At 42.4% G+C, this 23,343-nt stretch overlaps 1 protein-coding gene across 1 annotated transcript in view; it reads left to right on the plus strand.

Annotated features, from left to right (window-relative positions):
• Positions 1-23,343, plus strand: part of LOC122802410 (chromatin assembly factor 1 subunit B-like) — a 586,696-nt gene that overhangs the window by 282,134 nt on the left and 281,219 nt on the right. The gene's annotated exons all lie outside the window — the stretch shown is intronic.

A 23,343-nucleotide genomic window follows, 5' to 3' on the forward strand; every position in this document is an offset into this window, starting at 1 on the left:
CCCATGCATGCCAAACTGCAGACAGTGAGAATAGGATTAAGGCCTTTGGAAAGCAGGTACAATCAGCAAAGAAATTGAGTATCAGATTGCACATAACTCTTCTGCTTCCAGTAAGAATGTTAGGTACTACTCAGAAAACATGTTTAAAAAAAAAGACCAACAAAAATTATGGAAAAATATAAGCACCATTGTCAGAGGGAGAGGAAAAATCTGTAGACATTAATGAACTGTATTTCAAAATTATACCACACAAGTTAATTTATTTTCCCTTTTGAAAAATAGACTTGTAAGTTGGGTGGCCTCTTTAAATTATTAGGCCACTAGTATATGTTGGTCCTGTAGTGTGACTTTCTGCATAATAGTTTCAAAAAATCAAGTTTGAGAGGGGTTCAGAAAATTGTGTGAAAGGGTAAATCTTCCTGAAAATATCAACACATATCCGAAAATAGGAGCATTATATGCAAGGGTAAATCCGCCTTGAAAATTGAAGCATTCCTCCAAACTATAGAGACATTTGAGGGGGCTTTTGAAACATATGAGCACCCCTGGGGATCTTGTCTGTCACTGTTCTGACGAGGGTTTTCTTTTATGCCGTACCACTCTACCCATTGCGATAAAGTGGTGGTGCTTGAGAGCCAATTGTGCGGTGCGTCACTGTACCTCCTCAGCAGTGTACACCACCATTACCTCTCCTTAAGGTACCCCCCTTGATGCAGCATCCCCAGCCTCCAAAAGGGAATCACTGCAGGGAATGTCCATGTAACTATCCATACCTCTCCTGGTGTTCCATCCATTGCCTGAAGTGCTAATCAAACCCACGTTAATTGTGCTATAGTCTGAGTTTTAGCTCTCTGAATATTTATGTATATTTAAATACTTGGAGCTTTCACTGGCATTGTTGATGTTTTGCCTTTCTTCTGATCAACTGAGATTATCCTTTGGGATGATCAGTGGGGAGAGTAATTGATATCTGAATCAATTCACTTTGTTCCTTGTTTGTCTAGCTAGAATTTTTGTCTCCTCAGACCATATATTTTCTGACCCGAAGCCCCCCCCAGTTCTCCACATCCAAGCTGGATCTACCAGCCATCTTCCTTCATGCCCTACCATTTCATTGTAAGTCTTTGCCTTCAGTTGTATGGCAGTGCTTAGAATTACTGCTTACTCTTGAGAATCTCTGGAAATTGTTTCAGAAACATTCTTTATTGTGGATTGTGTTATGTTTTAACACCTTGCACTAAGCCCTTTCTTCATCATTTATAAAACAGTTCTTAAAATTATTAGTTTTTTTGAAAAGGTTGGAAACTTTTTCTTTCAGTCTGTATTTGTTAATTGGGTTCCCTTCACTCTTGAGACTGCACAGAAGAAAGTGTTGTGAATTCCCAAAGGCTTATATGTGTATGTCCTCAAAAGAAAATGAGAAGGTAACTGTATATAGTAAAAGAGCTATGAATTACTAGATAACTTAATAGGCATATAAACCTAGTGAGTGGGGAAAGAACAAAAACCTCAGACCACTTTGATGTGATTACATAAGAGCTGGAGAGAAGTTATTGCTAGGTTTTATTCAACCTAACCTGTTGTCCACTGAAGAAGCTGATTAGTGTAGCAGTGTTACTAAAGAAAATAAATAGCTAAATCCATTTTTCCTCTGTGATGGCATGAGATAACATTTTGATGAGGAAAATACATTCTGTTTAAGCGAAATGAGCAAAAATCGGAAGTAGTTAACTTCATTTATCTGCAACCTGTGGGTATTCGGATCCATATCGGATCCGAGCTGGCAACATTTTATCAAGCATCTGCTCCAAGCTCCTTCCCTTACCAATAATCCCTCACATCTCCTATCTTCCCTCAGATCTCGTTTGCCGCTTCATGCGTATGCATCGTGGTTTCTATAGCTCCAAGTTGGGTGTTGTAAGTGGAACTTTTGATATATATATTTAGTGTGTGAGAGTAGTTTGTGAGCAACCCTTCCTCTCCTTCGTCGTTTCGTCGGTTTGTTGTAAAAAAAAGTAGTTTAGAAAGTTGGTGTTTTTAGAGGTAGAGTAGGCCTAGCCAACCCTTGTATATGTGCGTTATTGGTTTAGTGTTTGGCTTAGTGGAGTGTGATTATGGCTGACCAGCCAAAACCAACATTTAAAAAATGCACAGTGTGTGGCCACAAGCTTTCACCGGCTGATAGCCACACTCTGTGTGTTATTTGCCTAGGCTTTCCCCATCTTAGTCTGCAGTGTAGTGTGTGTGCAGGGTTCAACCCCAGGGCCTTAAAAGAGAGGAAGGCAAAACTAGTAGCTAAGGGCCTGCTACCAGTTTCTGCTTTAGACACGATGGCCTCAACATCGGCTCCAGTAGCCGACCAACTGTTTCAGTCTTTAATACTTAAATACTTAAATTTCAGTCTTTAATACTTAAAAATAAAGGTATTTTTGCAGGGAGGGCAAGTTCTCATGCACATGCCACATGAAGTACTTTAACCTTCCACCACATTCTCTCACTTCCATAAATCTAATTGTGGAAGATCTTTCATCCTTGGAAGTAAGTGGAAAACTTCCTTGCCTTTTAAGTTCCCTGATCTCTAAAAGTAAAACTACAGTATTCAGCTAATGTGGATTCAGTTCGTCTAACAAAATTTGATTAATTTCTTTCTAATTCATTGTTTTATACTTTGCAAGGAAGACAATCATACTTTTAACTGATTACTTTCACCCACTGACACAAAGGGTAAAGAAGGTGGGGGTATGAGCTGACAAAAGAAAACTGAAACCATTTATAGAACAGGAACATCTCCCAAACAGTCTTGTAAGCAAAAACATTACAGAGAATACATGCCACTTTACCTTACCAGTTCAGGAGGAAAGGCTAGCTATAACAAAAGGTTCTCCAAGTGAACTCAGCCTTTACTTTTTTATTTCTGTCCCTTCCCTCAATATTTCAAGATAGCACAATTTCATCATCACTTTTTGTCGTAGATACCTTCAGACAGCTGGGTTCTTAAGACAGTGAATCAGGGCCATGCAGTAGTTTGTCATCAAAATCAATGTGGCTTGTTTCAGAATTTAAAAAAAAAAAACACATTGGCTTTACTAAACTGCATACGTTTTTTATTTGTTATTTTTTTATTTATCCTTTTGTTGATGGAGTAAGTCTCACTAGGCCGTAGACTCTCTTCAGGAGAGGCATGAGGTAGCATTTATACTGCAATGATAAATTTGCCCAGGGCATCAGGGAAATTCCCCTACTCTTTCTGTAGGTCCCCTAGGATCTTTCACATCCACCAGAGCTACCACCAGTTCAGGCTGATGAGGTCCTGGTTTAACATCTCGTCAGGACAGCACACCCGGGAATGCAGCCACCACTTATTCTGCAGTCCACTGTCAGTAATCCTACCGGGTGTAGGAACCGAACCTACAACCTTCTGCTCCAAAGTTGTGTGTGCTAACTGTTGTGCTGCTGATACTACAGTATATTAAGAAAAGATGGTGCATTTGCATATCTTTTAATCTAGCAGGTCAGAGTTTTTATTCCAGATAATTCCTGGTTGTTGCCAGGAAGGTCAAAAGAGAGATCTATTGTAGATTTGTTAGACCTGGGCAAATATAAAAGTATTTCATGATTGAGTCTGAAAAATATTTCCATTTGTAGAAAAGGAGATTCATACATGACAGCATTGCATGTGGCAGATCCCTTTTTACATATCTCAGTAAGACCATCCCACAGAGGAAGTACCTATAATTTCAGATGAGTCATTTTCAGTTTTTTATACCAGTGTCATTTATTCTATTCATAATTGCATAGTATTTCCTGAATGTTATCTTTTACATTTGCACATTGTAGTCATTTTCCCATTTCTAGACACTTGCCTAACTGTTAGGAAGACAAAGGAATATTGCTATAGCATACATATTTGGCAGATTTGCTGATGCATGTTTTTAATATAGTACTAATTTACAAGAAGTCTGTACTTGGGGAAGTTTTTTTTCCCCAGGCTAAACAGGTGTAGCTTCAAGGAGTCATGGTAGATTTTTCTCAGCAGTAAGCTGTAACAGTAAGACAGTCCTTAAAAGGCATGGGTATATATGTCATTTTACATTGTAGTTCTACATGGAATGTCAGTGCTATGACATTTCAGAAATGTATGGAGTTAATCCACAGATATCCTAGACTCTCATTCTACCTCCCCATTATATAAGGGAAAAAAAGTCATGTGGTGGAGAGAATTAAGCAATGTGTCAGTTAATTTACTTGCATACTTAACATGTTGGCAGCTATTTCAGCATTCTGTCAGTTTAATTGACTTTAAAAAGGTCTGTTTACATCAGCTTGGGGAAAAAAATGTAATCTCTATGTAGTGCATTGACATCTTTTTTAAGATAGCTTTTGGTTCAGGTCACATCCAAATCAGTGTAAACATCACAGTAATCTGTCATGTTACCAAGTGGGAAACAAGTCTTTCCAAATCTTTTCCCAATAGGTTTGGAACTGGACTGTACTAAGTAGTCTGTAGTTGCCATTAATACATCTCCCTGATTTATAGAACTAGCTATCAAACTTTTCAAGTAGGAAAGAATGAAAATTAGATTCTCAGAAATTTATTACTTTGTCTGTGTACTGGGAAAAAAAACATTTTTAGCAGAGGCCCTGGGAAAAAAATATCCAGCAGTTATATTTAAGATATTCAACACAAAATATTTTTTACAAAGATTTATTGCATAGGTAGTTCTTAAGACATCTAGATTCAAATGGGAGGTTGTTCAGTAGTGACACTATGTAAAAGTAAAACTGCTATTTCTTCTGTGGTGACATACGTTATAAATTCCAGGTATGAAACATTTATTAAGCAAACAGTTCGGTGTAATATATGTGACAGATATTAGATATGACATAAAAGACATGGGTAAGGAGGTTTATAGTATATAGTAGATGTTAGGAATAAATAAAACTTGAGGTAAGGACTTAAACAATAGTGGGTAAGTAGAAAGTAGCTAAAGTTAGAAGAGGGAGCGAGATATTACATAGTTGATGAGTTAAGGATTGCGGAGGTAAGAGTACTAGGGTACTTACTGAAAACAGAACCTGGTTATAAGGGAGTGGTGGGAGAGTATTTGAAGAAGATTATTAAAATGGGAAGGTCAGAAAGAAATTGAAATGTAAAATAGGAGATTAAAGTTGAAGGAAATTAAGGCATTTAGAAAGGCTTGATGTTTTTCATTGTTTCAATGTTGCAGTCATTAAATTTGGGTTATCTGCTGGCAGGTTGCCCTCAGTCGGCCTGAATAACAAAGTCTTGAGTCCTGCGTTGGTTGCGGTCTCCTCTTCCATGACATCAGGTCGTCAGGGGTATAAAATAAGCAGCCAATGCCATTTTATTCAGTCTTTCTTGGCGCGTGGTGCCCGAAGCAGAAGCAATTCGCAAGTGCCGGTCGGCCTACTCCTAAAATTTTTGCATTCAAGTTTCAGAACCAAAGTTTTCAACTAAAGCTAAGTACCCCATTGGGGAAATGTTTTCTTGCTAATTACCGATGTCAGTAAAAGTTAATAATTGCATTACTTGTGGGAAGCAAATACCTCATAAGGATTTCCATTTGTACTGTATTCCTTGCCTAGGCCCAGATCATAACATGCCTTGCTGTTGGTTTTGTGCTAGATTTAACCAACGCACTATTAAGCGTCTGTATATTTTTGCTTCTAAATATTTTGGATCAAGATTTAATTGCCCTGAAATGTCGCCGGTTAGCAATCCGACTACTGGAGTTCACAAAAAACCGCAAAGAAAAAGACAAGAGACAGACCGTCAAGGTCCAAAACAGACGACGAAACTTCTCCTAAGCTAGTCGCCGGTACTCAGTGAGGTGCTTTCGCAGCCCCTGATAACCGCTACTTTTGAGTCGCAGGCCTCTACCGAGACCCATGCGGAGTCCGGTATGCTGTGAGATTCTCAAGAATATTGAACTCTTGGATGTCTCTCCCTTGGATGGGTCCAGAGCCGCTGAGCAGGCACCGGCTTCTGAGGGTGTTTTCAGGCCTCAACATTTTTGTATAAAACCAACACCGGCCTCAAAAACAAGGTCAAAAATATCTTTTATGTCTAAAAAACTGACGCATGAACCACGTGCTCAGGGCCCTATGCCTAAAAAACAGATGATCAAAATGGCTGAGGACTTAATTACCTTGATCAGGGGTTCCCAACCCCCCCCCCCCCTGCTAAGAGGCCTAGGCAAGGCACTGATCATGAATCTTCAGATCAGGTTTCCATTTCTTCTGATTCCTCTTCTGATCAGGAATTTTCTATTCCACCCTATGAGAGGACTCTGATGCAAAAGAATCCATCCCATCTGCATCTCCTCCTGAGGATTACTCTTTTGGGGAAACCTTGCATACTTTAAGGGAACATTTTAACTGGGAGAGTCAGTATTTCTCTGAATCAAAAAAGAGGCTTAGGGATTTCCTCCTTCTTCTTCCTCAGCATAGGCCTTTGGCAATACCCCCTGTATTAGAAATTGTTGATGATGTGTTTTCGGAATCAAGCATGTCTCCTGATTCCCTACCTCTGGCTCCTAGTAAGCCAGACAGATATTACAAGGTTCCTGACTCCCACAAATTTCTATTTAAAAAGCCTGCTGCTGATCCTGAGACTATCTCACAAGGTCTCAAAGGTGTAAAGGCCCCTACAGCTAAAAATCCTACCCCCTCTGATAGAGATTCCAGGGTGCTGGATAGATGGAGAAAGAAGGTTTATACATCTGCAACCTTGGCAATTAGGGCATTAAGCTGCCAGTTTCATATGCTTAAATATCAACAGCATGTTATGGGCTTATTGAAACAAAAATGATGTTGATTTCTGATTGTGTGGAAAATAAAGAATTACAGGAATTACTGCATTAAGCAGAACAGGTTGGAAAGCATACTTTGCAATGTGGTTTTGATTCCTTGGAAGCCTCTTACAGGGCCGCAGTAACTGGATTTGTGTTTAGAAGGCATGAGTGGCTCAAGGAGCAAAATCTGCCTGATCGTGTTAAAGCTAAATTGTTGGATGCCCCCTTGCAGCATGATACTCTGGTAATAAGGCAGAAGAGGTTTTAAAGAAAATGGAAGACAAAGCTAAATCTACGCAAACTGTGAAAGATTTCTTACAAGTGCAGCTACCCAGGTTAAGTAGGCACTGGCCTACTAAAAATTGGTCCTTTCCTGTGTCCAGCAGAGCCTCTCAGGGCAAATCCAGGTGCTCAAAAGGCTCCAGATACCAATCACAGGGTTCTTACAGGTCAAAGCAATGGGGTGCCTCCACCTGCAAATCTGGAGGAAGCAAAGCACAACCCTACAGTAAGCAGTCTCAATGACTTCCCTCTACCTTCACCAAGCACTTATCTTTTGGCAGCCCCCTTGGGGGGAAAATTAGCACTTCATGCTCAAAGTTGGCAGTTAATTACCCAGGACAAGTGGGTAATAACATTGTATCCCAGTGGTACAGATTTCCTTTCCATACTTTGCCAATTTCAAAAGGTTGGCCAGATCTGCCACAAAATCAGTGGGCAGAGGCTCAGAAACAAGTTATGTCACTCATGGATATGGGGGCTATTCAACCAGTACCAGAAAAGGAAAAAGGATAAGGTTTTTATTCAAGACTTTTTCCTGGTACCCAGAAAAGACGATGCCTGGCGTCCAATACTGGATTTATCAATTTTGAACACATTCCTGGACATTCCAAAATTCAAAATGCTGACTTTACAACAGCTACTGCCTATGCTGGGTAGAAAGGCTTGGTTAGTGACACTAGACTTAAAAGAGGCATATGCATATCCCAATAAGGGAATTGTGCAGAAGATACCTCTGCTTCAGGGCAGGTTTTTTACATTACCAATTCTCTGCACTGTCCTTTGGCTTATCTACTGCGCCCAGGGTCTTTACAAAGTACCTGGCACCAGTAATTGCATTCTGCAGACAAAGAAGCATACAAATTTTATCCCTATCTGGACGACTGCCTCATTCAAGGACACTCTTCTTCAACATCTGGCATTTGTAAAAAGGCTTCTAACATGCCTAGGGTACACAATAAACGAAAAGAAATCCCAAATGGTACACTGTCAAATAATTACATTCCTGGGTGCAAGCTTGAATACAACTGCCCAGATGGCTTACCTTACGCCAGACAAACAAAGGCAACTGACAACATACTTCAAACAAATGGCAACAAAAACCCAGTTATCTGCAAGACAAATAATGCAGGCTTTGGGGTTCATGGCATCCTGCATTCTACTAATTCCATATGTGAGACTGTATATGAGGAAACTTCAATGGTACCTAAAAAGTTTATGGAGCCAACAATTTCACAGTCTGGACACGATGATTCCTCTCATTCCCTGCCTACAACAGGAATTTCTTTGGTGGGCAGAGACATGTCACCAAAACAAGGGACTGTCATTCACTCTACCCCCTGCCATCCAAACCCTAACTACAGATGCATCGGACTATGCATGGGGGCCCCACCTGGCGGGGAGATGCATTCAGGGCAAATGGAGCCCAAAACAAATGCATCTGCATATCAACCAGAAAGAGATGCTAGCTGTTCAGAATACTCTGACAGCCTTCAAGGACTTACTTCATCCAGGACAACTACTGATAAAGACGGACAACACCACGGTTATGTGGTTCATAAACAAGCATGGGGGTACACATTCCTACCCCCCCCCCCCCTTGCAAACTAGCCATGGTATTGTGGAACACAGCTTTGACTTACCAAATACAGCTTCAAGCTCAATTCCTGCCAGGAAAACAAAATACTCTGGCAGACGACCTAAGCAGAAATCTTATGGACCCGCATGAGTGGTAACTGGGTCCACAAATCTTCAGCATGTTAACACAGAAATGGGGGAGCCCAGACATAGATCTGTTTTCCTCTCCCTAAAATTATCAACTGGACAAATTCTGCACAAGGACTTATCACAGACAAGCATGGAAAGTGGATGTCCTATCCTTCAGTTGGAAAAACCTATCAGTCTGTGCCTTTCCCCCTCTGCCTGTTCTCTCCAAGGTCTTACTAAAGGTCAGACAGGAAAAAACAAAAATTATCCGAATTGCTCCAGACTGGCCTCGCCAGCACTAGTACCCAATTCTAAGGAATATGTCTCAACTCCCACCTTGGTACTTGCCTCAAATACCTCATCTACTGTCTCAGCAGAACAATCAAATTCTGCACACTCAGCTCCAAACTCTGAACCTTGCAGCATGGCTGATCATTTAATTATTCAAACAACACCTCTCACTAAATTTGTGATGGATGTCATTTTGGAAGCCAGAAGGCCTAGTACTAGAAAATCTTATGCTGATAAATGGAAGAGATTCTGTGCTTGGAAAAAAGCACAAGGAACGAACATTGCAAAGCCCAATATCCCTCAGATTTTACAATATTTGACTGAGATGCTTGACAAGGGCTTATCTTTTTCTTCAGTAAAAATCCATGCCTCTGCCATCTCGGCTCATTACAACACGGAGCCTCCCCTCTTTTCTCATCCTCTGCTTAAACAGTATCTTAGAGGATCACCAACTCCTGCATGAGACCTCAATTTTGTGCTGGAAAAACTCACCCTGCCTCCTTTTGAACCAGCAGCTACTGTAGATATAAAATTTCTATCTTGGAAAACAGCTTTCCTCTTGGCAATCACTTCAGCAAGAAGTGTTTCAGAACTACAGGCTCTCATGGATGTGGAGCCTTTTATTACATTTTACCTGGACAGGGTGTCCCTCAGGACCAAGCCTTCTTTTATGCCTAAGGTGTTATCCAGTGTGGCTCTTAACTAAACAATTTGCCTGCCAACATTTTACCCAAATCCACAGAACAAGGGGGAGCGGATTCTGCATTCATTGGACGTACACAGACAACTAAGATTCTACTGAAACAAGACCAAATCTCTAAGAAAGTCTGAGCAACTACAGGTGGCATTTGCTACAGGATCAGAGGGGAAGGCTATATCAAAGCAGACTATTTCTAAGTGGATAAGACACTGCATTTGTTTCTGCTACTTGCACCATGGTAAACCTGTGCCCAAGGGGATCAAGTCACATTCCACCAGGGCTGCCTCTACCTCAGCAGCTTTTCTCAGAGGAGTTCCAACCAAAGACATTCTAGATGCTGCTACTTGGAGCTCTGTTCATAGCTTCACAAAGCATTATCATTTGCCTCTCTTCTCCAAATCCAGGGCAGGCTTTGCCACTGCAGTTCTGCAGGGCCTTATAGCCGCTTCTAATGCTATTTAGTTCCATCCTCCCATCCATAGCTTTGAGATTCTATCCAAATGTAAAGACTGCAACAGTGAAACACGAAGAATATAGTACAGTTGTGTAAACTTACCATAAATGTAGATGTTAGAGTGTATTCACTGTTGCAGTCCGGGTTACCGACCCGCCATCCCACTTTTCTGTAACTTCTCTTTCCTTCACTCTATTCTAAAGCCTTCGTGGTGCATTTGCTTTTAGATGAAGGAAAAGTTTGTTGCTAAAAGTGCATTTATATATATTTCTGTTTGCTTATATATATTAATATATATATATATATGTGTATATATATATATATATATATATATATATATATATATATATTTTTTTGCTCCCCATTTGCGGGGCACCTGACATCTGGGGCAAGAAAAACTGAATAAAATGGCGTCTGTTGCATGTTTTATACCCCTGACGACCTGACGTCATGGAAGAGGAGACAGCAACCAATGCAGGACCCAAGACTTTGTTATTCAGGCCGACTGAGGGCAACCTGCCAGCAGATTACCCAAATGTAATGACTGCAACAGTGAATACACTTGAACATCTACATTTATGGTAAGTGTACACAACTGTATTTTGTGCGGCAAGGGACAGTGGTTATAAAGGTTTAAGGGGGATGGTATGAGCTGACTAAGGAAATCCAGGTGAGGAGCATGTGAACATGTTTTAGTAAAAGCTTGAACGTGGAAGGCTTCATGGTCAGTTTTAGCTATGTTTGGATGGTGCTCCAGAGTTTAGATACGTAATGGGAATGTAGCGAAGTCACCTGCTGTGTTAGATTTTATTGTGATTACTAAGAACTTACTGGTTGCGCAAAAGTCTCTACCTGGAGAGTAGTGTTACAAGGTATGTTTTAGTGGTGTACATTTTTCTGCTGGGTGTATAAAGTTGTATGCAGTAAGAAGCTGAATATGTTAAATAGTTTATCTCAAGTCAGTTTAGTTGTTTAGGGCTCTGCAATGTAAATTTGGCAGCATATTTGGCTACTTTATTTGTAACAAACAGGTGGAGAATTGAGCTTTAAGTATAGTATTGAAGTTTGGAAGAACAGGTGAGACAATATAGTAGGTTGGGAAGAAGGTAGGTAGATGCTGGTGTTTGTCTTGCATCTGTCAGGTATTATTTGATTCTACAAAGGGAGCAGAGCTTCTGCTTTTTATTTTATATTTTTTATTGGCTTGCATTATTTGTTAGAGATTTGAAGTTATTGTCAGGACACTTTTTTAAACAGTTGGATGGGGTTATTTTGAAAGATTGTGTCATTTTGGTATTGTTTAGGAGCGAAGCCTATATTTTTTTTTAAGAATTTAACAATAGATCTGATTATGTCCGTTTCATTCTTCCTCAACACATGGGTGACTTAGTTGGTCACATATTCTAGACTTAGGATCTAACTCTTCCTTTACCTGTAATGCCTTAGTCCATCCCCATTACCTCAAATCTCGTTTGCTGCCATCGTGTCCAGCCGCAGGTTCCTCTCTCAAGTAAAATTTCATCGTGTTTTGTGAGTTATTTCTTTACTTGTTTGCTAAAAAATCTTGTAATTAGTCTTTTCTGTCTGTATCCTCCCATTTAGTTTTTTGCTGGCATTAGCATTTTTTCTACTATCCATACATAGTATTTCTTTTATACCATAGTTGGTACTGCCTTTACCCTTTATTCAGGGTATTCTGTTTTAAATTACAGTTGTTGATAATTAATACCCTTTTTTCGTATTTAAAAAAAGTTGTTCTCTTCTCTGATATTGTAATTTTTTTTTACTGTACTGTTTGTGCTGCCTGTTATTAACCACCTTGTCAGGTAAACCGACACATTTCAAACAATGCATTTCTTGTGGGCGTAAAATTTAGATGCACACAAGGAGTACGTTTATTGCCTTGGAGCCAGCCACTTGAATATAAATGGCCTATCTAATTTAATTTTAACCCAAGGGCTCTGTCTGACCAACACAAGCTGATACTAAAATGACGTCTACCTTTTACTTCAGCTCCATCTTCTGGGGCTCAATCCCCTGCTAAAGGTTCTAAGTCTGCTCCACTGGAGCACAGAAAATTCTCCACACTGAAATCTCCTAAGACTTCATCAGAGTCACCTACCAAAACCTGAAAAATCTTGGATGCAACATCATTGGATCCAAAGCCCCAATCTTCAAACACAAAATCCTCCAATCCAAAATCTTTGGATCCAATAATCATATTGGCCAGTCCAGAGGCACTTTCCTTTGATTCAAAGCCTGGCACCTCTCAAAGAAGTTGCATGCCAGAGTACGTCATTAAACCAGATGTTCTTCATGTTTCACTGTTGCAGTCATGACATTTGGATTATCTTGCCTGCAGGTAGCTCTCAGCCGGCCTGAATACCAGAGTCTTTGGATTTCTGAGTCGGATGCTGTCTCCTCTTCCATGACGTCAGGTCGTCAGGGGTATAAAACATGCAGGCGACACCATTACATCAGTCTTTCTTGCCGTGCGGTGCCCAAAGCAGAAGCAGTTTGCAAGTGCTGGTCGGCCGACTCCTGAAATTTTCATTTTCGAGTTTCAGATCCGAAGTCTTCAAAAAATGTAAGTACCCCGTTGGGGATTATTTTTCTTGCTCCAACTGATGTCAATAAAAGTTAACAATTGTCTTACCTGTGGAAAGCAAATACCTCATAGAGATTTTCCTTCATACTGCATCCCCTGTTTAGGCCCAGACCATGCCATCCCTCGCTGTTGGTTTTGTGCCTTGTTCAACCCGCAAATTATTCGTCGTTGGGCTATCTTTGCAGCCAATTACTTTCGTACTCTGTCTCAGTACTCCGAAATGGCTTTGTTAAGCCATCCAACTACCGATCTTCCAAAAAAAAGTAACGATAAAGACGGAGAGAGACCGCATGGGTCCAAAACTGCCGACGCTTAAGCTAGTTACCACTCCGCCGGTACTCACAGCCCCTGATACCCACTACTTCAGATTCGCAGGCCTCTACTGAGACCCATTCAGAGTCCGGTATGCAGCGAGATGCTTCTTAGACTATGGAACCTGCGGATGTCTCTACTTTGGATGGGTCTGGAGCTGCTGTGCAGGCACCGGCTTCTGAGGATGTATTTAGGCCTACAGACTTGCATTTTAAACCAACACCATCATTTTCATCCAGGCCTAAAACTCGCACCACGCCTAGAAAACCGATGGCCAAACCACAGGCTCAGGCCCATATGCCTAAAAGACAATTGCTTAGAATGGCTGAAGACCTTATTACCTTAATTAGAGGAAGCCAGCATTCCCCCTTCTAAGAGACCTCAGACTGGTTTTCTTTCTGATTCTTCTGACCAGGAATCTGATATTTCTGCTCCTTCTGATTACCAGGATTTGCCCTTATCTACTTATGAGGATTCTGATGCAGAGGATTCTATTCCCTCTGCTTCCCCTCCAGAAGATTTTTCTTTCGGTGAAACCTTGCACACTCTTAGGGAGCATTTCCACTGGGAAAGACAGGATTACTCTGATTCCAAAAAGAGGCTTGGGGAATTCTTACTCCTACCTCAACACAGGCCTTTAGCTATCCCTCCTGTTCTGGACATTGTAGATGATGCCTTCCTGGAATCTAGCCTTTCCACAGGCACTTTACCTCTAGCTCCCAGAAAACCTGACAGGTATTACAGAGTACCTGACTCTAACAAGTTCCTCTTCAAGAATCCCTCTGGAGATCCAGAGACCATTTCCCAAGGACCAAAATGCATTGAGGCTACTGCTGCCAAAAATCCTACCCCTTCTGATAGAGATTCTAGAGCCTTAGACAGATGGGGTAAGAAGGTTTACACCTGCTACTTTGGCCATTAGGGCTTTAAATTGCCAGTTTCATATGTTAAAGTATCAGCAGCATGTCATGGGACTACTTAAACATAAAATTATGTTGATTCCTGGCTGTACTGAACACAAAGAATTACAGGATTTAATGCATTCTGCAGAACAAGTTGGTAAGCATACTTTGCACTGTGGTTTTGACGCTTTAGAAGCATCTTGCAGGGCTGCTGTCACTGGGTCTGTACTTAGAAGGCATGCTTGGCTTAAGGAACAAAACTTACCAGATAATGTAAAAGCTGAATTACTGGATGCTCCCTTAAACCAAGACTGCCTTTTTGGCAACAAAGCAAAAGTCCTTAAAAGGGTGGAGGAAAAAGCTAAACCAATGCAAACTGTTAAAGATTTCCTACAAGTACAGCCCCCCAGATTCAGTAGGCATTGGCCTTCAAAGAACTGGTCCTTTCCAATCCCTTCTAGGCCTTTTCAATCCAAACCCAGGAACAGCAGACCACCTAGGCAACAGACTCAGGCTGCACACAGACCTAATCAGTGGCTGGCTCCCACCTCCAAAGCAGGGAGTAGTAAGCCACCCCCCTACAGAAAAATGGCACAATGACTTAACCTTAACCCTTCCAAGCCCTGCTCTACTACCTGCTCCCGTGGGAGGAAAACTTGCCACGCATGCAAAAAACTGGGAACTCATTACTCAGGGCAAATGGGTTTTGAACATAATTTCCCAAGGATACAGATTCCATTTTCACACTCTACCCAACCCCAAATTGTTGGCCAGACCTACCCCAAATCAATGGGCGGAGGCCCAACAGCAGGTTCTCTCTCTTCTCAATATCAGTGCTATTCAGCCTGTCCCAGCAGAACAAAGGTGACAAGGTTTTTATTCAAGACTTTTTCTGGTACCCTGAAAAAACAACTCCTGGCATCCTATCCTGGACCTCTCTATTCTGAACACCTTTCTGGTTGTTCCAAAATTCAAAATGCTAACTCTGCAACAGCTTCTTCCCATGCTAGCCAAGGATGCCTGGCTGACAACCCTAGACTTAAAGGAAGCTTACCTGCACATCCCAATAACGGAATCTTGCAGGAAATACCTATGCTTCAGGGCAGGCCCCATGCACTCAGTTCTCTGCGCTTCCCTTTGGCTTATCTACTGCACCCAGGGTATTCACAAAGTGTCTAGCTCCAGCCATTGCATTTTGCAGGTAGAGAAATATTCAAATTTACCCATACTTGGACAATTGTCCGATTCAGGCAGAAAGCCAGGAATTGCTATTACAACACCTGGCATTCGTACAGAAACTTCTAACCTCACTGGGGTACACCATCAACGAAAAGAAATCTCACCTAGTACCCTGCCAACAGATTGTGTTCCTGGGAGCAAGCTTGAACATAACTTCCCAGATGGCATTCCTCACTAAGGAGAAGAAAGTTTATCTGACAACCTACTTCAAAGTATTGGCCACAAAACCCCAGCTATCTGCAAGGAAAATACTTCAAGTCCTGGGGTTCATGGCCTCTTGTATTTTACTAATTCCATATGCAAGACTACATATGAGGAAACTCCAGTGGTATCTAAAAAGCCTATGGTGTCAACATTCTCAGAACCTGGAAACCATGATTTCTATCATTCCTTGTATCAAGACAGACTTGTTTTGGTGGGCAGAGGCTTGCTACCACAACAAGGGACTCCCTTTCACTCTACCCCCTGCCACCCAAACCCTAACAACAGACGCATCAGCATATGCATGGGGGGCTCACATGGCAGGGCAGTGCATTCAGGACAAATGGACCCCGAGACAGATGCACCTCCATATCAATCAAAAAGAAATGTTAGCTGTACAGAATGCTCTGACAGCCTGCAAAGACCATATTCTTCTAGGACAACTATTGGTAAAGACAGACAACACCACAGTTATGTGGTACATAAACAAGCAGGGGGGATCCAACTCGTACCCCCTCTGCAGACTAGCCATGGCTCTGGAACACAGCCTTGAGCTACCAAGCACACCTGCAAGCTCAATTCCTGCTAGTCAAACTAAATTCACTGGCAGACTTAAGCAGAAATCTCATGGACCCACACGAATGGAAACTAGAACCCAAAATATTCAAACTCTTGATGAACAAATGGGGGACACCAGAGGTAGACCCGTTTGCCTCCCTTCAGAACTACCGATTGCACAAATTCTGCACAAGGACTCCCCACAGCCAAGCTTGGAAAGTGGATGCCCTGTCCTTTACCTGGGAAAAGCCTCTTAGTTTATGCATTTCCCCTTCTGCCTGTCCTCTCGAAGGTTTTACTAAAGATCAAACAGGAAAAGTCAAGGACAATACTGATTGCACCAGACTGGCCATGCCAGCACTGGTACCCCCTCTTGTGCAGTATGAAACTGCTACAACCATGGCACCTGCCTCAGACCCCTTCTCTGCTATCCCAGCAGGCGGGCCAGATTCTGCACCCTCAGCTTCAAACCCTGAACCTTACAGCCTGGCTTATTTCTTGCGCTCTCCCTTAGCATCCCTCAGTAAGCAGGTACTGGATTTCATTCTGGAGGCAAGGAGGGCTAGCACTAGAAAATCCTATGCTGAAAAGTGGAAAAGATACTGCTCCTAGAGCTTGGCTCAGGGAATGGGCACAACGGTGCCCAGCTTACCTCATATTTTACAGTACTTAACAGAAATGCTCCACAGGGGTCTATCCTTCTCGTCAATTAAAATTCATGCCTCTGCCATTTCAGCACATTATAATACTGAGCCACCCCTCTTCTCTCACCCCTTGCTAAAGCAATTCCTTAGAGGGGCCAAAAATTTAAGACCCTCCCCCAGGAGAGCTCCCACTCCAGCCTGGGACCTTAGCTTTGTTTTGGAAAAGCACTCCCCCCCCCCCCCCCTTTGAATCAGCTGCTACAGCAGAGTTGAAATTCCTTTCTTGGAAAACAGCCTTCCTGCTAGCCATCACTTCAGTAAAAAAGTGTGTCCGAATTACAGGCCCTCATATCAGTGGAACCCTTCATTATCTTCCATGCGGACATGGTTTCTCTCAGGACTAATCTTTCCTTTATGCCCAAGATGGTGTCTTTTGTGGCCCTAAATCAGTCCATTCATCTGCCTATTTTTTTCCCCTAATCCACAAAACAAAGTGGAACGAATACTGCACTCTCTGCACGTGCACAGACAAACTTAGATTCTTTTTGGACAGGGCTAAGCCTATCAGAAAATCTGAGCAGCTGCTAGTTAGCTTTGCTGCAGGAGCAGAGGGGGAAGGCCATTTCAAAGCAAACCATTTCAAAATTGGTAGCTCATTGCATTCATTTCTGCTACAAGCACAAAGGAAAACCTACCTCACAAGGGATAAGGTCACATTCCACCAGGGCTGCATCTACCTCTGCGGCATTTCTCAGAGCGGTCCCTACCGGGGACATCCTAGAAGCTGCCAGCTGGAGCTCTGTACATACCTTCACCAAGCTTTACCACTTGCCTCTCTTTTCTAAATCCAGAGCTAGTTTTGCCACTGCAGTCTTGCAGGGATTAATTGTTGGCCCCAATGCTCTTTAACTTCCTCCTCCCTTCCTTAGCTTTGGGAATCAACCCAAATGTGATGACTGCAACAGTGAAACACGAAGAACATATGAGACTGCATATGAGATCAGCCTCATGGAGGAGTTGGTAAGGGAATTTAAGGTAAACATCTGTGCATTGACCTTCTGTGCCACAGCATCAGACATGTTACCCTGTAAAGAATCTCCTAGCTCTTTCAGGAGATCTCTGTGTACACTTACCATAAATGTAGATGTTTGAGTGTATTCACTGTTGCAGTCCTGGTTACCCTCCCTCCAGCACCCCGATTTCTCTGGGCTCTTCCTTTCCTCCTGGTTGGTATATTTATTTTTCCTGTGTGTTTGCTTTTTGATGAGGGTTCACTATACCATTTAATTGCTTCCCTTTGTGGGGGCAAGAAAAGCTGATGTAATGGCGTCGGCTGCATGTTTTATACCCCTGACGTCATGGAAGAGGAGACAGCATCCAACGCAGAAATCTGAAGACACTGGTTTTCAGGCCGGCTGAGGGCTACCTGCAGGCAGATAACCCAAATGTGATGACTGCAACAGTGAATACACTCAAACATCTACATTTATGGTAAGTGTACACAACTGTAATTTTCTCCTACTTTATGCTCTCCATTCTTAACAAACTCCTAAAAAAAATCCATGGCCACAATCCACTACATCCTCCAGGTCGTCCAGAACTTTATCAGAAACGGATGTGAATGGGATGATGTGAAACTTTCTCAGAGTTCAGACACAGATTGGGGACATACCGGCTCCATCCTCTGTTTGATCCGTGAGCATTCCTACAATGCCTCACACTGTTTTTTCTCCTTCTCTGATTTGCCCAGCTGTTTTGGAGTCCTAGGATCTGAAATTCCTGAGAGGTCTGGAGTTGGATGCAAAGAAAATCTCCTCTTTGATTCAGATGGTGTCTTTGATTAGTTAGTTTCACCTGCAATACCTTTGGATCAAAACAAGTCCCAGAGCCGAAGTGTTGGTGTCTGATCAGTAGGGCCGGGATAGACTCTGATGATGTCACATCCATCTCTGTCTCTCTGAGCTTCATACCTGGACAGTTTGAGTCAGGTTCTGTCCTCGAGGCATGGATCCGGGAGTGGTCATGATCTGGCTATGCTGCGAGATTTGGCTTGAGTAGAGATTGGCTAGGCTTCTCTGGGTCTATCTGCCTTCAAGATCGTGGAAAGGGATATTTCTCTTTCTACAGAACTGCCTTCTCAATCCTCAGATCCAGCCCCATTGCTTTATCTGCACTGAGCTCCATATCGATCAGGCTTACTCCAGAGGGACTGCGAGTTCAACAATTTGCCAAGCAGTTCGAATAGTGGAACACCTCTTCTCTTCTGATACCTTCCCTGGATATCCCACAGGGCAGATCCATTGGAAGAGAATGTGTAAGAGGTGGCACCTAGACTCCCTGTTGAAGTCTGTCACAGAGGATACTGATTTTGACGTGATTCCCCAGATCACCAACGAATGATATCTCCTTTGGAGACATATTAGAGATTGTCAAACAGGAAGTTGGTTGGTCTTCCAAAAAACCCTCTCTATAAAAATCAGTGTTTTTAGAAACGTTTGATTCTGGCCCATCTATGTCTTGAGTGTCCCCCCCCCCCCCCCCCGGCAGAGGAAATCATTGATTTGGTTTTGCGCCAGGTTTGGATGGCGCCAGATACCGTCTAACCTACCCCGAAGAAACTTGATAAATTTTTAGATCCTCCAAAGACAGACCCTAATGAAGCAAAGGAGTCCCAGAAGATGGTATGGTGGTGGCGGCAGCAGCCACTAAAAAAAGTGTTAGCAGAGCAGAGGTCTTCTGTCCATCCCCCAAGCAGGGAGTCTAGGGCCCGGGACATATTTGAAAACTGAGTCTTTACCTCGGCAACCTTCGCTCTGAGGTCTGTTACTTACCTGGCACACTTCACGAGGCTTCAGAGAGATTTGACTAAGGAACTTTCAGTACTCTGAGTCCATGTCTGCAGAGGATTTCAAAAGAACATCCATTCAGCTGGCTATTCTAACCTCATTTAAGCATTTGAAATGGAGAGTAATCACTCACACAGGTGAAAGAATCTCACAAGTGGCCGTTTCATGCATTTGCCCTTAGGAAACATGCCTGGGTGCATCTGTGTAACTTTGCAGAGCCCTTTAAGACATCCTTTATCAACACTTCTTTATTGGCACATCCTTAATTGGGCCATCAGTGAAAGAGACGCTTACCCCCACAGTGAACAAGAAGGAAATACTCTGCTGTAGGAATCAGGTTTTCTACCCTTCAACGAACCTTCTCCAGGAATCCGGGAGGAGGTAAGCAAATATGGTTCTGAAAATCTCCGGGACATTTCCAAGATCCACACTGGGACAACTCCTCTAGAGGCAGAGTAGAAATTTCTAGAGGGAGACCACCCTAAACACAAAGGAGGCTCGCAGAACCAGGGTTTCTGGAGTACTTTTCTGAACAGGCCTTTCCAGCTCTCTTGAAGTGCTGCCTAACTGTTCAACTCTGGAGGCAGTCAAGAGACAACTATCCCTGGATCCAAATGCGTGAGCAAACATTACAAAAGATTCCTGTGTGCTAAAAATCATATCCAGAGGTTATTCCATTCCATTTTTCCAGCTTTTCACAAAAGGAAGAAACTTCCCACTTTCCACCCAGTCGGAGGAAAGCAGCAGCAAATCAAATTCAAAAGCTGCTAGATGAGAGAGCATTCAAGAGGTCTCACCAGACCAAATGGGATTTGTAATGTACTCGCTCTTTTTTGTTCCAAAAAAGATTGGGGACCTCAGACCAATTTTGGATCTCAACATTTTAAACCAGTATGTTGAGAAGTTGAAGTTCCAAATGGTCATGGTTCAGTCCATTTTGCCATTTCTTTGCAAGGACAGTTGGATGTGCTGCATAGATCCTTAGGATGTGTACTCTCTCATCAAAATACAGGTGATCCATAAGACATTTACACTTTTTGCTTAGATCCAGTCATTACTAATTCAGAGCCCTGCCCTTTGGACTCACCACAGACCCCAGGGTGTTTACGAAATGCATGGCAGTGGTGGCTGCTCATCTGAATCTCAAAGGATTCTGAGTGTTTCCATATCTGGACGTCTGGCTCCTTACCACCCCCTCCAAGCATCTTCTCCAACAGTCCAGGTACTATCTGCTCCACATTTGCCAGTTACTGGGGATATTAGTAAATTATGCCAAATCAAATTTGACACTATTCCAGAGCCTGGAGTTCATCGGTACACATCCGGATATAGCACCACAGATAGCATCACTACCACTTCATCATACAGCCACCCTCAGGAATCCAGTCTATTTCTCTCCCATCCATCTCCCACAGCCAGATCAGTTCTTCAAGCACTAGGATCCATGGCAGCAGCCATTGTGCTAATTTTGTTAGTGTTTCTTTTATTGCAAGCCTTTCAGTGGACTCTAGCTGTTAAATGGTCTATTCTTTAGCAACCCCTATCCTTTCCAGTCAAACTTGCTGCTATTTGCAAACATCACATCAGCTGGCGGATCCAGTTAGATGGCATTCACCTAGGACGACCTTTTGTTCTGCCTCCCCAATGGCCACAGTGACTATGGATGCCACCCAATTGGGGGGGGGCATTTCCTGGGAAGGACCGTCCAAGGCACATGGTTACTTCAAGAGACCAAGCTGCATCTGTGTACTAAAGATGAGAGCAGTCCCACTAGTGTTGCGGGCCTTTCAAGATGTTCTTCCTCTAGGGACTATTGCTATTCAGACCAACAACATGTGTGTGGTCTTTTACACCAACAAGCAAGGAGGAACTTTATCTGATCTTCTTTGCATTTATTTTCTTTGCAGAGAGGCTATGAGTGTGTGAGAATGGGCGATGATCTCAGACCGCTTTTTAGTTGCAATGCACATACTGGAGAATACTAGCATGTTAGAGGAGAAGTTAAGCAGATCCATTCTGATGCCTCACGAGTGGTCTCCCTCTGTGGCAGAAAGGATTTTCTGTCACTGGGGCCAACCTTGCTGCTCCGTAGCATATCGCCTACTCAGAGGTGATCTGTGCCTAACATATAAAGCTATGTCAAACCCAGAGATGTTGGACATGCAAAACCTAAAGAAATCCCAATCCCTCCAAGCTACACGCTCTAGGGACCTAAACCTTGTCACCACAATTAATAAGACATGCTGGAGGGATAGATTCCTGTCCCAGAGACTTACAATACTCTGGAGCAAGCTACCCATCTATGTCAAGCAAAGTTCTTCATTAGCACTCTTCACGAACAATCTTGATGAGTGGATGGGAAATAGGAAACACACCCCGGGGATCACTTCTGTGTCTCTGCTGGACAGTGGCACAGGAAAGTAACTTTCTTGGGTGGCGTAAGCTATGGTACCTTGCTGGCTAGGCTTATGTAGGCCCTTGGGCTGATAGCCTAGTACCTACCTATGAACCTCTTTGTGTCCCCCTTTAAGAACAAGCACAGCAGGTACTTTGCTCTTATCCCCCCTCAGAGGTAGTCACCAAGAGATGCTATAGTCCACGCTTGGCCCTCCGGTCTTCTTTATGCATATCCCCCCTCTTCCTTTGATTCTTCCATTTTTTACAGAAAGCAAGTCTGCTGAAATATCTCCGATATCCTTATTGCCCCCTTCCTGGCCTCGAAAGGTATGGTTCCCCTGATTTATCTTCATTATTCACCATGGATTCTTGAGCCATCTCCAGGATCTCCTGTCAACACCCAGCAAGAGTCAAACATCCCAACATCCAGGCCCTCAAGCTTAACAGCATGTTATCTCCAGTTGCAGTAATAATTAGACAGCCCAGGCTTTCTTTCCCCTGTATGTACCATCATTTTATCTTCGCAAAAAGACTCTACTAAGAAAGCTTGTAAAAGCAAGTGGAAGAGCTTCTCCATTAGCACCTTGAAAAATTAGCTTGATCCTTTTTCTGCTCCTATTTCTGCAGTACTTGAATTTTTAGCAATCCTTTTTAAAGGTGGAGCTAGTTTCTCTACAATTAAGGTGCAGTTAACAGCTATTTCTACTTTTAACACTTAGTTCACATTGTGCAAAGCATTTATGAAGGGCATTTTTCTTCTCAGACCTCCAGTAAAGAATCCTTCACCTCCCTAGGATTTGGCAGTTGTGCTACAGGGTCTAATTCAAACTTTTTAAATCCTCAGCTAAAACCGATTCAAAATTCCTTTCATAGAAAACTACATTTTACTTGCTTCTACCACGATTTAAAATTCCCATCATAGAAAACTATCTTCGCAGTAACCATTACTTCTGCGAAGAGGATATCTGAATTTTAGACTCTTTTTTTTCAAAGACCCCTTACATTATTTTCCATAAAGAATGGTGTGAAGGCTGCCAGCCTAGATAGATATAGTTTTGAAAATAATTCTGTCATTGTAAATATTAATATAATCTGCAGGTTTGTTTTACAAATGTAAAGAAAACTAAATGTAAGAAAACTGTGTTATATGCTGAACTTAAAATATGTAACCACAGTGCACCCTGCTGGAAGAAAGCTGTTAAGTATTATCTCAAGCTTGGAGACCGGATGTCTGGGCTAGCAAATTCTTTTTATTGTTATTAAGACAGAGATAATTGCTAGATTTTACAAATAAAAGTGTTTTGTATTACTATGTCTTCCTGGCCAGGTGCAACTTACAAATAAATGTACATTTTTAGTTTCTGTTAGCTTGGGAACTAAAGGAGAAGTG

The sequence above is a fragment of the Protopterus annectens genome, chromosome 5.part0 (assembly GCF_019279795.1).
Source record: "Protopterus annectens isolate FY-2018-M chromosome 5.part0, PAN1.0, whole genome shotgun sequence".
Taxonomy (NCBI): domain Eukaryota; kingdom Metazoa; phylum Chordata; order Ceratodontiformes; family Protopteridae; genus Protopterus; species Protopterus annectens.